The 13131-nt window shown below is 43.1% G+C and overlaps 1 long non-coding RNA gene across 1 annotated transcript; it reads right to left on the bottom strand.

Annotated features, from left to right (window-relative positions):
• Window positions 1-9945: 9945 nt before the first annotated feature.
• Window positions 9946-10555, bottom strand: LOC137561248 (uncharacterized). Its single transcript, XR_011029947.1, has 3 exons — window positions 10467-10555; window positions 10276-10365; window positions 9946-10173 (listed from the first exon to the last, which is right to left on the bottom strand). It is a non-coding gene; the product is annotated as an uncharacterized lncRNA (long non-coding RNA).
• Window positions 10556-13131: the final 2576 nt, after the last annotated feature.

Here is a 13131-nt window from a genome sequence, read left to right as displayed (position 1 = left end):
ATTGTCAACGAGGCAAATAGTACAGAGCTGATGCAAGATTTTGCTAATTTTGTATGTACATTTATTTAGCTTGAGAATAGACCAGTGAACCACTTTGCACATAGACCTGTTTTATGCACTAGAACACTGCTGCCAGTGCCCATTTGCCGCTCAATGCAATATGAAATCGAGGAGTAAAGTCATCTATGTGAGAATAATGTCCCTACAGAGTGTACTGCACTTAAACTGTTTCCACAGACACTGTTTTTTTGTTTGGAATTCCTTGAAAGCAATTGTGGTTTAGAATTGGAACATGAATGAAAAGAAATGGCCAGAGATTATTAGATGTTTGAACACCACTTCCCTTGAACAATTTGCTCCCAAATAAAACTCCCATATTACCAAAGACATAAATTAGTTTTGGCGAAATAATGGTGCCATATGTTCAGGTTATTCTTCAAGGCAGGGCAGCCGGTTTCCTAACCGCTTATGTGAAATGACTTAGCAATGTTTGCATTATGACTCAGGGACGTATTGCAATTTTACATAAAACATTTGCATCATCTTTGGACACACTTTAAAAACTGGGCATAATCTACAGAGTTTGTCAAACATTGTAAATCCTTTTGGATTGTGACACTAATTGATTTTACTTTAACAATGTAATTACTTATTTGAGTTATGATGTTTAGGGAAAGAGCTGTGGTCATTTTCAGTAAATCTTGAAATTGATATGAGTGTTCTGTGCAGCCCACCCAAAATAGGAGACATTCCATCTCACAGCATGGAAAGGAGAACTCCAGGATACGTTAAAGTGAACCTCCGGACTAAAAATCGACTTGGCAGCACTGAAAAGGCCTGGTGTTTCTTTAACAGTTTCACAGCATCAGAACTTTGTTTCTCTTATCCAAGCCTCATTTTTAGCTGCACAGAAGAAAACTGCCCGGGCTTTTTCCCCCTGATGCTGTGCAAAGCATGATGGGATTTCTGATGTTGTTGCTCTCGTTCTGCTGTTTTGGTGCAACTTTTTTTTTTTTTTTACATTTTGAATTTGACATTTGAAGCCTAGTGCGTGCAGCTGGGAGGGGTGATCAGGACACAGGACAGTTGGAACTGTGTCTCCTGCTCCTTGTCACCTCCTTTCAACCAAAAACATGGCTGCCCCCATGACAAAGATGGCAGCCCCCATGAATCACAAACATTTGCCTGTTCTTTTAAAACAGGGTGGGTAAAAAATTATATTACCTATTCTAATTGACATAACTAATGTAACTTAATGACAGTATGTTTGGTTAGGCTGAAGTTCCCCTTTAACTGTATCCCTTGAATAAGTTATAACAGCCTAGGTTCACAGTGGTTAGTTTCATAATGCACATGTGTAAGTGTGAACTGCGATGGAGACTAGACATAGACTTTAAGGGCTCGTTCCCACTGTTGCGACGCGATTTTGGCCGCATTCCGACGCTTGTAAAAACGCATGCGGATGCGTTTCCACCCGCGATTTCGCATGGCAGGGTGCCATGCGAAATTAACCATGACACTGCCAGGGCTAAATAAAATTGAAAAAGGTGCGAAATCGCACGCGAAATCGCGGGTAAAAACGCATGTAACAAACGCATGCGTTTTTACTATTAAATACATTAGCGGCGATTCGCACGGATTCCTGACGCAGGCGAAATCGTTGGCTCTTTTGTGCATTTTTTTCACGCTGAAAAAAACGCACCTCAACAACGCTACAGTGGAAACAGGCCCATCCACTTGTATTACATGTGCGGATCTGCATGCGTTGGACGCATGCAGATTCGCGATAGTGGAAACGAGCCCTAACACAAAGCCTGCATGGAGCAAGTTAGAAAAAAACGCAATCCGTTACAATGCAGAATTGTGAACAGGCCCATAGAATTGTATTAGCAGCAAGTTGACATGCAGAATTATTTTGCAACGCATCTGCGCACTGTGAACTATTTTGTATTTATATAGCGCCGACATCTTCCGCAGCGCTGTACCGAGTATATTGTTTTGATGCGAACTGTCCCTCAGAGGGGCTCAAAATCTAATCCCTACAATCGTTCTATGTCCATGTATGTATTGTAGTCTAGGGTCAGTTTAGGGGAAGCCAATTAACTTATCTGTATGTAGGAGGAAATCGGAGTGCCCAGAGGAAACCCACGCACACGGAGAACGTACACACTGTGGTTAGCATGATGGCCAGCGCTGTAAGGTGACCATGCTAACCACTATGCCACTGTGCTAAACTTAATTTTTCAATTTTTTTTTATTTGCCTAGGTATGCAAATATTGCCCCAAAAAAATCTTTTTGCTATTGAAACCAATATACAGTAGAGTCCTGGTTATCCAGAATTCAGTAAAGCCAATCTCAACCAACCAGCACAAACCGCTGGCAGTACTCAGCCTAAGAAGTTGGCCTTCAAGGCTGTTTGTGGGCTTTGCTGTGCTTTAAAGACTAGGTTCAATGGCTCCCCCAAGGTTAATATACTTTTTTAATTACTGTATTTTAACATTTAATACAGAGTTCATGGTATGTACTGTATATAGAGTGGGTCCTATGACTATTAGCTGGGCCTATTTTAAAAACTGAGTGTCACGCAACCAGAAAGCGCATGTATCCAGCATCAGGCGATCCTCATCCGTGCCAGATAACCGAGAGTCTACTGTATAGTCCAACAACAAGATATGGCCTTCTGTGTTAAAACGATTAAACTATATGCCTCGGGCATTCTTTTGTGTTTAAAGATGCTCTGTTTACCTATAATACAGTTGCAGGGATAATCAGCTTCTACTATTGCCTCCAAACTCTGAGAGGCATTTCAACCAGCTCGCTACAAGTGTCTAAAATTTGTGTAGCTGATAACTTTTGAAGGGCAAAAACTGTGGCTAGGGTATTTAAACATTTTTAATTTGTACTTTTTAAAGACATTTCATGGAGTTTTGCTTTAAAGAGGGATTGACGGTCATAAAAATCAAATCCTTATTTTACCCACTGTTCTGTATTTATTTTGCAATTTACACCCTGACCCTGTATTGCAAGTATTCCGATATAATTATAAATGTTTCTGCTGTAGTGAATCTTATTATTTTCTTGTATATTGCCAGGGAGAGGGAAGCTTGTTATCTTCCCTTCTTCCCCCTCCCACATTCCTGCTCCTTGTTACTGGCTGAGGGCAGTTTAGTGTGACACAAGGCTGAGAAGGGAAATAGAAGATAAATCACCTCACCCCTTTGCAGAAGCTGCTGAAATCTGAGCTATGCTCTGCTCATGTATTTAGAAAGTAAGCTAGATATCACAGTGCAGTTCTGTATACCAAACACATCGATTAGAGCGCAGAAGATTTGGGTGCAGCTGGCGCCACCATACACCGTAATACGAATTACGGCTATAGCAGCGCACAGTAACTTTTGCGCAGTCAGACTGAGCTGAAGTTACTTTTAAAACACTATAATTCGGCCGCTAGCAATAGCTGGAAGCTGAAATTACATTATTCCCCACCATCCATGTGGACCTGGTGAGGAATAGTAATTAATGCTGCCAGGACTTGTGCAGGAGCAGGGTAAGCTATGTATCGGCTGTATCCTGCACCCAAGTCTCCTGGCAGCGATTTCACTCGTACACCTGTACACACCATTTCAGGCAGAGGAGGGAAAAAAGAGGGAGGGGATGGAATCAGGATTGGTTTCAGCCAGATGCAATAAAAATAAAAAATGCATAGAACAGCTTTCTCTTTATGCATTATATAAAACTCACTGAAATCAAAATATGGACAGTACAATACATATGTTTTATATAAGTAGATCAAGTATTTACTGTATTTTTTGGACTATAAGACTCACTTTTTCTCCCCCAAAAGTGGGGAAAAAAGTAACGGCGTCTTGTAGTCCAAATACAGGGAGTTCCTGACTTGTGAATGTCTGCCAATATGAACCTCCAACCTGCCGCAATGTCAGGGACTCTGTATACTGTGCCCATGCAGAGGACAGAAGGAGAAAAACGGAGCACAGCGAGGGACACAAAAGAACATAGAGGTCACAAGGGAATCATAAAGGGACATACAGGAGGAAACAATGATGACAGAGGCGGACACATAGGGGATACAAGAGGACACAGGGAGACATGAGGGACAAGGGGACATGAGGTAAAAAGGGGACATAATCCACAAGATGCCCCTCCACCATGGACGCACCAGGTTTAGTGTATATTTTTCCCCCTGGTTCTTGTCCTCTAAACCTAGGAGCGTCTTATAGTCCAAAGAATACGGGTATCTACTTATATATGTGTTTTGTTGTTTTTCCTGGCTGACTCTCGAGCTGTAAAGAAGCTTAAAGGACAACGGAAGTGAGCGTGATATTGAGGCTGCCATATTTATTTCCTTTTAAACAATACCAGTTCCCTTGAAACCCTGCTGATCTATTTGGCTGCAGTAATGTCTGAATAACACTATAAACAAACATGCAGCTATTCTTGTCAGGTCTGACAATGTCAGAAACACCTGATCTGCTGCATGCTTGTTCAGGGTCTATGGCTAATAGTATAAGAGGCAGAGGATCAGCTGGACAGTCAGGCGATTGGTACTACTTAACCTCTTGAGGACTGCAGGGCTAACCCCCCCCCCTCCCCCCCCCCCCCCCCCCCCAGTGACCAGGCCATTTTTAGTGTAATTGGCCACTGCAGCTTTAAGGCCAAGCTGCAGGGCTGCACAACACCGCACACAAGTGATTTTCCTCCCTCCCCCCTTTTCTCCCCACCAACAGAGCTCTCTGTTGGTGGGGTCTGATCGCTTCCCCCATGTTTATTTTTTTTAAATAAATATTGTTGTTAGTGCTTTTTGGGAAAAAAAAGTTGTTTCTTTAATGCCCTTCCCTCCCCGCAGCCAGCCAATTACGGCGATCGGCTGTCATAGGCTTCTGCCTATGAGAGCCGATCGCTCTCTTGTCCCCCCGGGGGACAGCCGTGTGACATGGCTGTCCCCAGTACAGCGCTGCTGCCCATCGCATCGCTATATGAGTAAATAGATGGCGATCACGCCGTCTAACAGTCTCCCGAGTTGCAGTAGCCACTCGGAGACTGAAGGTGGGGTGGAGCTCCGCCCCCCCCAAGCAGGAGATGTGTGCGCAGCCTGTGTGCGATCTCTTGCAAAACAGAGCCCCAGGACTTTACACCAATCGGTGTGAGGCGAACCTGGGGCTGCCGCCGCGGCCACGCCCATCGGCGTGACGCGGTCGGCAAGAGATTAAAAGGAAATAAATATGGCAGCCTCCATATTCCTCTTACTTCAGGTTCCTTTTAAACTTCCAAACATTACTTCCTTTAAAATCTATCATGGCAGCACACATGGATAAGCGTTCTCTGTCCTAGTAACTAGAAAGGCTCACTTGATCTACAACTTGTAGAGACAGTTGACCATATGCTATTCCAGGTGATAAGTAGCTTGCAAATGCGACCACCACACGTGTTCACTATGTTTCCTCATAGTATCACATACTATGAGGAAACCTAAAGACATAAGTAAGGATGGTGTACAAAGCTGGAAAATTTGTACTTACCTCTGTAATTTTCCTTTCCTGATACAACTCCACGTCGACATACTTCCTGGGTTAGCTCCTCCCCCTAACCCCTATAGGACCCGTATAGATCTATAAATAAAGGTCATGACCCTATACACCCCATTCTTGTTTATAGTACTCAGACACACAAAAATAAGGGAGGGTCGTATGTCGACGTGGAGTTGTATCAGGAAAGGAAAATTACAGAGGTAAGTACAAATTTTCCAGCTTTCCTGATACCTCCACGTCTCCATACTTCCTGGGATATAACTAGCACACAATAAACCAGACGGGTGGGAATATGCAAAATATTTATATAAGGTCAGATAACAATTATTTATCCACAGATGCCAAGACTTTTCTTCCAAAATTAACAGAGGTTAACACAGATGGATCTATTCTGTAATGTTTGATAAATGTATTTGGGGAAGCCCAATTTGCTGCTTTACATATTGTAGTAAGCGAAACCCCCGATGAGGCTGCCCATGAAGCTGATACACCTCTGGTTGAATGTGCTGAAGTTGAGGGCATTTCATTTGTTCCAATGTTTCTGTAGGCTGACTTTATCAATCTGACTACCCAGGTGGCTATTGTCCTAGCCGAAACCTCCTTCCCCTTTCTGGGGCCTGAAGGACAAACAAACAGATGATCCGAACTTCTAAAAGGTTCTGTAGCCTCAATGTAAACTCTCAAAATCCTAGCAATGTCCAGATGCTTGTATGAAGATCCTTCTTCTGAGTCTGGAAAGGCTGGCAGCGTCCACTCTTGATTTAGATGTTTAGTTGAAACTACCTTTGGTAGAAAAGTCATTACTGGTCTCAGAACTACCCTATCTGGGAAAAAGGTAATATAAGGATCAGTAGCTCCCAAAGCTTGAATCTCTGAGACTCTTCTGCCCGAAGATATGGCTACTAGGAATGTTGCTTTCAGAGTTAGGTTCCAAATAGAACAGGATTCAATAGGCTCAAAAGGAGGCCCCGATAAGTATTCCAGAACCAACGGCAAATCCCATGAGGGAAGTATCTTTTTGATTGGCGGTCTGATTTTCATTAATGCCTGGCAGAACAACTGGATCAGTCTGTCTGCAGACAGTCTCTTGCCTATCAGACTTGAAATGGCTGATATTTGACCTCTTATGGTACTGACACTTAAGCCAAGGTCAACGCCTGTTTGTAAAAACTCGAATATGAGGTATTGATGGGGACATAAAGTCAACTCTCCTGAATGAAGAAAAGTCTATGAATTTTTTCCATATTCTGTGATATGATTTGTTTGTTGAGACTTTTCTTGCCTGCAATAAGGTACCTATCACTGACTGAGAGAATCCTGCTTCGATTAGAATTTTCCTTTCAATCTCCATACCGCTAAGGACAGCATCTCCGGATTCTGATGACTCATTCCGTTCTGTGTTAATATGTTCTGTGACATCTGTAACCTCAGAGGAGGGTAAAGTGACATCCTGAATAACAGAGGAAACCAAGGCCTCTTGGGCCAGTAAGGAGCCACCACTATTGCTTCCATTTGTTCTGTCATCAGCCTCCTCAGGAATCTCAGTAATAGTGGAACTGGGGGGAAGGCATATACCAGTGATGCCTTCCATGGAAACGTCAAAGCATCTATTCCACTTGTGCCTGGGACCCAGTGTCTGGAGAGAAATACTGGCAATTGGTTGTTGTGGTCTGATGCAAAAAGGTCTATTTGAGGAAGACCCCACAACTGTACTATCTGCTTGAAAACTCCCGAGTTCAACTTCCACTCGTTGTTGTCGAGCGTATTCCGAGATAGGAAATCCGCTTGCACGTTCGATTTCCCTGGAAGGTAGACTGCTCTGATTGCTATCAGGTTCTCCTCTGCCCAATTCATTAATGGAGAAAGCTCCTTCATTAGTGATAAGCTCCTGGTCCCACCTTGCTTCTGGACATATGCTACAGCTGCACGATTGTCCATCCTTAAGCATAAGGCTGTATTCCTCACAACATGTGCAAAAGCTTTGGTTGCCTGAAAAGCTGCCCTGAGTTCTAATACATTGGAAACAACTTTTTTCTGGACCTCCGGCCACTGACCCTGTGCCCAGTGATGAAGACAATGGGCTCCCCAGCCTTCCTGGCTCGCATCTGACGTAATTATGCTCCAGTTTTGGGGAATAAGTGAGAAGCCCTGTCTTAAGTTGTCCTGGTTGGTCCACCATAGTAATGAAATCCTGCAAGGTATTGATAGCTTTATTCTTTGGCTCATTGATGATTGATTCCATTGGCCTAGGAAATTCAACTGAAATTTTCTCATGTTCCATCTGGACCATCTCACCATGGGAATCACTGATGACATTACTCCTAGTACCTGCAGGCACTGTCTTGCTGAGATGTAAGGAAGGTACATTGTTGAATACATCATTTTGTGAATCTTTTGTACTTTCTCCTCCGGTAAGCACACTGTGTTGAACACTGTGTCGAAGGTTGCTCCGAGGTAGATTAATCTCCTGGATGGAGTCATCTGGCTCTTCTTGAGGTTGATTATCCAACCCAACTCTTCCAAAAATTTGATTGTGATGTCTCTGTGCATGATTAGTTTCAGCTCTGAGTCTGCCAAAATCAAGATATCGTCTAGATAATGGTGAATTCTGATACCCTTGAGCCTCAACTCCGCCACTGCTGATACTAACACCTTTGTGAATGTCCGAGGTGCTGTTGAGAGCCCGAAGGGCAAAGAATTGAATTGGAGATGTGTATCGTCTATACAAAATCTCAGGTACTTTTGCAGTTTCTCCTGTATGGGTATATGAAGATACGCGTCCTGAAGATCGATGGATAGCATCCAATCTTGGGGCATGATGACCAGAATAATTGATTGGAGGGATTCCATTTTGAATTTCGGAATTGATATCGATCTGTTTAGATACTTCAGGTCTATCACCGGACGGTATCCTCCGCTTTTTTTCTGCACAAGGAAGAGCTGAGAGTAGATACCTTTTCCTTCCTCCCCTGATGGGACTGTGCGTATTGCGTTCTGTTGCAGCAATAAATTCACATAGTCTCTCAATGTGGCTGCCTTTTCTTGGTTCTTTGGAAGCCGTGTTTGAATAAATTTGTCTCTCGGAGAGTATTGAAATTTCCATTTGTGCCCTGCTGATATTGTCGCAATTACCCATTTGTCCTTGACCTTTTCCACCCAAACGTCCTTGAAGTTCATCAGACGGGACCCCACCATGGACGTCCGGGTGGGCGTAACTTCAAAAAGACTGCTTAGTTTGGCCAGAAGACGATGTATTAGATTTCAGTGATCTTGCTAGAGAAGATTGTGAACTTTTCCAGTTACCTCTGAACGGTTTACCTGGTCTATATGTTCTTGCGTCTTTGAAACGGGTATTTTGTTTTCTGTTGGGCGGAAAATTTCTCTTCTGTGGCCTGTCTTGTGGGATAAGTCCCGATTTTCCTCCGGTTACTCTGGAAATCGCCTTATCCATCTCGTTCCCAAAGAGAAATACTCCATCGTATGGTATCTTAACCCAATTCTGTTTGGAGCCCATGTCTGCCCTCCATGACTTTAACCACATAGCCCTTTTTGCGGTGACTGAGTTTAGCATAATCCTGGAAAGGGATCTAAGGATGTCCATTGAAGCTTCGCCTACAAAGTCTGCCGTAATTTTCAAATCTTCCATTGCTGATAATATTTCTTCCTTATCTGCATCCTGTTGAACTGCTTGCTCTATATTGGATGTCCAGACTTTAAGAGCTTTTGCCACTGAAGTAAGAGCTATGGCTGGTTTACAGGTAGCCCCTGCCGATACATATGATCTCTTCAGGTCGTTGTCTACTCTCCGTTCAAGCGGATCCTTAAAGATTGCGGAATCCTCCCTAGGAAGCGTCACATGCTTCGCTAGTCTTGATAAAGAAGCATCTATTGTTGGCGGGTTTAAGAGGAAAGGTACCTCCTCGTCTTTTAATGGATAAAGTTTGGAAAAACGATTATGAAATGAGGTTTTGTTTTCCACCTTCTTCCATTCCTCCAGAATTAAGTTTCTTATTTCCCTCATTATTGGAAAAGTATTCAATTTTTTCGATAAATGTGAGTAATACTCCCTGCTTTGTTCTTCCTCGCCGGTGGGTTCTGCCCAATCTAGTGCCTCCTTTATAGCCGTTATGAAAGGGCTTGTTAGTCTGAAGTCAAATAGACAAGGGGCTTCATCATCTTCTCCTCTGTCCGTATCAATTGATTCTTGATCTTTTTCCGCTTGTTGAGAGGTTGATGAATGTGCCATCACCTCTTCTCTCACCACCTTTCTTATTATGTCAGATATGTCTTCGGTTTTGTTCTCTTGTGACTTTGCTAGCTGAGCAAAGCATGTCTCACACACAGTCTTTCCTGGCATTGCCTGACCGGGACAGGCCCAACATTGATTTTTATCCGGTAAGCGTCTGTTAATTGGTGATGGTGATCTATATCTGTAATTGTGATGATGATAGCCTGATCTAGAGGAATGCCTCCTTCTCCTGGAGCGTGACCTGGATCTAGACCTAGATGATCTGCGAGTCTTTTTTTGAAATATGTTTCTTTGGTCTTGATCTTGATCTTGATCTCGATCTTGACCTTGAATGCGTACGGTTAGATCTTGCTTCAGATCCTCTTGTACCACTCGCTCTACAAAACATAAGCAATATTTAATTGCTTTATTGGGGATTGTTTTTTTTTTTGTTTTTTTTTTTGGAATAATATTTATGTGGATAATATCCCATTTCTTACCTAGAAGCTCCTGAAGAAGCATTATCTACTGGCTGAACTGTAGACCTTGGTCTGTTAGATCCCTGGTCTGTATCCTCCTGATTCTGTGTTCTAGAACATATAAGCAATAATTTAATTGCTAATTGTATGCTACCCCTTTTTTTTTTTTTTTTTTTTGAGGCCCCTTTAAGATATATGGAAAAAAACCTTACCCAGATGGACCTGGATCAGTATTTTCGGCTGGATTCACTGTGGGGAATACAAACCAGTAATCAATAATCTCATATAAATTAGCCAAAAGAGCCAACACTATGATTAGACCATTGATAATATCTCCTACTTACTATTTCAACTAAGTTCCTGAAAGTCCACACTGTCAAAGGCAAAATGCACCAACCAGCAGAGCCTATCAGTCCTCCACTCCTCTCTCTTTGAAGGAGAGGAACGAACTGACTTAAATACAGCGCTCTAAGCGTGCTCCACCTACGCACGCTAGAAAGGGCACGTGCGCCCACAACCAATATGTCCGCTCGGAACTCCTCCGAGTACTTTGGCCGGCGCTGGCGCACGCATGCGCAGAATCCACTTCCGGACGCTGTTGGAGGATACCGGAAGCCGCCGCCGCCATTGCAGCGCTCCCAGTCCTCCCTGAGCAACATGAAGATGATACGAGATGAGGAGAAAGCCCACAGGTAGGCCAAGCGCATCCTGAAGCGGACACACAGTGAATCCTTACAGGCATTTAGCCCGTGCAAAACACCATACTGATCCCTAGGAGCTCTATGTGGGGCGCATTTAGCAGCCATAGAAGTCTCCCAGCCAGGGAAAAAAATGTAGGTAGCTGGAAAAAAACCTAGCATTACGGGTAAGGTGCTCAATGAGCTAGAAAATAGATTAATTAGTGTAAAGATAGAATAAGATAGAATAAAATATACAGTTGAAAATAACCATACCACCACGGATCCTATAGTGTCTGAGGACAAAAAAAGAGAATGGGGTGTATAGGGTCATGACCTTTATTTATAGATCTATACGGGTCCTATAGGGGTTAGGGGGAGGAGCTAACCCAGGAAGTATGGAGACGTGGAGGTATCAGGAAAGGTATTTTGTGCCATTTTGGTAAAAATATCCAAGGTTCAGCTTAAAGGGGAACTGAAGAGAGGGGTATATGGAGGCTGTCATGTTTATTTCCTTTTAATCAATACCAGTTGCCTGGCAGCCCTGCTGGTCTATTTCTCTGCAGTAGTATCTGATTAAAACCAGAAACAAGCATGCAGCTAGTCTTGTCAGATCAGACTTATAAGTCTGAACCACTGAAACACCTGATCTGCTGCATGCTTGTTCAGGGGCTATGGCTAATAGTATTAGAGGCAGATGATCAGCAGGGCTGCCAGGCAACTGGTATTGTCTAAAAGGAAATAAACATGACAGCCTCCATATACCTCTCTCTTCAGTTCCCCTTTAAATTTGGATCAGCTCATCCACTATGACATACTAAGCATGATATAGCAGAATGGGACAAAACAATTTCCAACTCCCCCATACAAAATTTTGAAAACTAATCAAACCTACTATTACTTCAAAACAATCAAAATGACAAAACAACCCAGTTCAAAATAGAATGCTCTGACAAACTGTGTAAGGGCTCAAACCCACTAGCAGCCTTTTCTAAACGCTAGTGATTTAAAAAAAAAAGCTCTTGCTAATGCAATGGTATAGGGTTTTTTTTTTTAAATAATATTACGCCACTCAAGTGGGATCACACCCATAGCATTACATTAGCACAAGCTTTTCAAATCACACCTGCTTAGTAGCGTACTGCTAGTGGGTTCCAGGCCCAAAGGTGTGCTATCTATGGTTTTCCCAATGATTCATTCTTTAAAAAAAAAGACAAGAAATTTAAATGTTTCACTAATAAGGAGAATGTATCAATATCAATGCCTTTAGCTAGAAGGCAACACTTCTTTACTACAGCCAGCATGGAGACCTGCCAAGCCTCAACCACAGAAACCACAATTAAGATTCTACTTTACACACACCTCACTCCCTCTAGAATGTAAACAATTTACAGCAGTTAGGGCCTGTTCAGACTATGCGCGTTCCTAGACGTTTTCAGGGAACACATACGGGTACCAAAAACGCATAGGAACGGCTCCTAATGCTTTTGAATGGGCTAGTTCACATGTATGCGTATGAGACGCATACGTTTCTCATCCACATTGCTGCACGCAGTTCTGTGCGTCACGCATAGAAACGGACGCAATGAAAGTCTATGGACGCGTATCAAAAACGCGTACTATTGCGTTTTTAGCGTCCGTTTTCCTCTGCGGTTCCCATAATTCTTTTTTTTTCCCCTGGGTCACGTGTGTGTGCAAAACGCAATAGAATACGCATTAGAACGCAAGAAAAACGCATGCGTTTTTCAACTTGCGTTTCTTTGATTTTAAACGCATTCTTCATACGCAGATAGTCTGAACAGGCCCTCAATCTAATGAATGTCCTGTAGGCTGTGACATGAAGGGTAATTATCTACACTTGCAGTGAATGTGTTGGATAGCTTCATGTTTATTGGGTCAAGTAAATTACTTAATCAAGAGTATACTTTACAAATAACTAATTACCCATCACTCTTGCTGTTAGGAAATAATTTTTAAAATCAAATTTCTTAACCACTTGAGGACCCACCCTTTACCCCCCCTTAAGGACCAGCGCTAGTTTGATTGATCTGTGCTGGGTGGGCTCTGCAGCCCCCAGCACAGATCAGGGTGCAGGCAGGGAGATCAGATTGCCCCCCTTTTTTCCCCCCTATGGGGATGATGTGCTGGGGGGGTCTGATCTCTGCTGCCTGCGAGTGGCTGGCGGGGGGGGCACCTCAAA

Source organism: Hyperolius riggenbachi, chromosome 3 (genome assembly GCF_040937935.1).
Source record: "Hyperolius riggenbachi isolate aHypRig1 chromosome 3, aHypRig1.pri, whole genome shotgun sequence".
Classification (NCBI taxonomy): Eukaryota; Metazoa; Chordata; class Amphibia; order Anura; family Hyperoliidae; genus Hyperolius; species Hyperolius riggenbachi.
This window is presented reverse-complemented; position numbering and strand designations above follow the sequence as displayed.